A 1,753-nucleotide genomic window follows, 5' to 3' on the forward strand; every position below is an offset into this window, starting at 1 on the left:
GAAGGTTCATTTAAACTAAAAGGGGCATCATGGCCTATTACACAACATTACGAGATAAAACAGGCCTGATTGAAATGGTTTAAAGGCTATCATCCCAGAGACCACTGGTGGAGAAAAACAGCACAGTAGACAAATAAATCTGATGATTTCAGTGCTACTGTCAGGTGCCTTGCCTCAAATTTACCACACTGACTACCAGGTCAAGGACATCACAAGAAATTATTTCAGCCACAAAACACACTGAAATTTGTTATTATCCTTGCCTCCGTGTGCCCCTTTGGGAACATAAAAAAAACGTACTTATTGATTAATAATGAGTGGGACGCCGTGTAAATGGTGCATCCTGAGAGACAGAACCAAAATGAGATGCCGCCTCACATATCTTCTGTGGCTGAGGCGTCAATGGTCATTCTCTCCTCCAGCATTGTGGATTCATTACATCTCTGCTCTGGGGCCCCTGTGAGTGAACCATCCCTCCATTTCTCTTTCTTCCTGTGTGTCCACTGAAGTACCTCACATAGCTCGTCAGCATTTTCAACGGCACATTACTAGCCTGCCACACTCTCCCTGAATATGACCCTGCAGCAATGAAACTGCACTCCAACCAGCCTCCATTTTCTCTAACACCGGTGGACATTCTCGCACATTCTGTGGTCTCGTCAAAGCATGGAATCAGCCTCAATTTAGTTCCATGACTGCAACTCATTATTGCCATCCACGACTGTCTCTGTGTCATCATGGGTTGAGGAATAACTAGGTCTCTTTCCTCACATGAACAGATTTTTTTCTTATTAAATATTCCTCTGTACGTTTTTCCACCTTACTGACATGCCATCAGACCCTTTGGAAGCTAACAATAGATTTGGAACAGAGACATTAAAGGACTGGTTCACCTAAAAATGAAAATTATGCCATAATTTATTCACCCTCATGTCATTGCAAACCTATATGGCTTTTTTCAGAAAAAAAAGAATATTCATGCAGCTCTTTTCCATATGACAGTTTCACTAATATTACATTTATAGAGAATCAAAACCATGTCATTGCTGTTGCAAGCGCCATATAGCTTAAACGCTATAAATACTTTTTGACAAATTATGTAAATTTCAACTTGGTTGTTGGACATATCATGCTAGTTTGTAAATAAAATGTGCATTCAGTGGCACTTTTCGAACACAATATTGCATTAATGTACCACTTAACATGAGATGTACTGCAAACATGAGATAAAAACTAATTTTTTGAAGCACCCATTCCATTTTAGCATTGCAAGTGCACTGGTGTACCAGGTGAGCTACCAAGTTTACTAAATTTGTAAAGCCAAACATGTGTAGGTCATGTGATGCAAACTTCAAAATGTATTAGTTTACAAGTCATGCACTATAGTAAAAGAGTTTTGAGATCATAACATTGCACAATCTTTTTAAACAAGATTGTGTAAGAAATTGCATGGCAATGTGTCTTTATTAATTAATAATCTGTCCTGTAATTTGTGTGAATAGGAATGAAAGATAATGTCATTTTCCTGTCTCTAGTGTTCATTTCAGCTGGAAACTTGCATTTCATATGAGCCTACCTTTACAGATTGCAATCAATCAATCAATAAACTTTTAGAATGTGTCAGTAAATAATAACATAATTTTATCCTTTAAGCCATCTCAACCAAATGAGTTTCATGACCCTTTGCAATGTCATGATAACCTTGACAGAAATCTATATCAATTGGACAACCATTCAAACTGGAGAAAAATGT

The sequence above is a fragment of the Sinocyclocheilus grahami genome, unplaced genomic scaffold (genome assembly GCF_001515645.1).
Source record: "Sinocyclocheilus grahami isolate Dianchi unplaced genomic scaffold, SAMN03320097.WGS_v1.1 scaffold2136.1, whole genome shotgun sequence".
Classification (NCBI taxonomy): domain Eukaryota; kingdom Metazoa; phylum Chordata; class Actinopteri; order Cypriniformes; family Cyprinidae; genus Sinocyclocheilus; species Sinocyclocheilus grahami.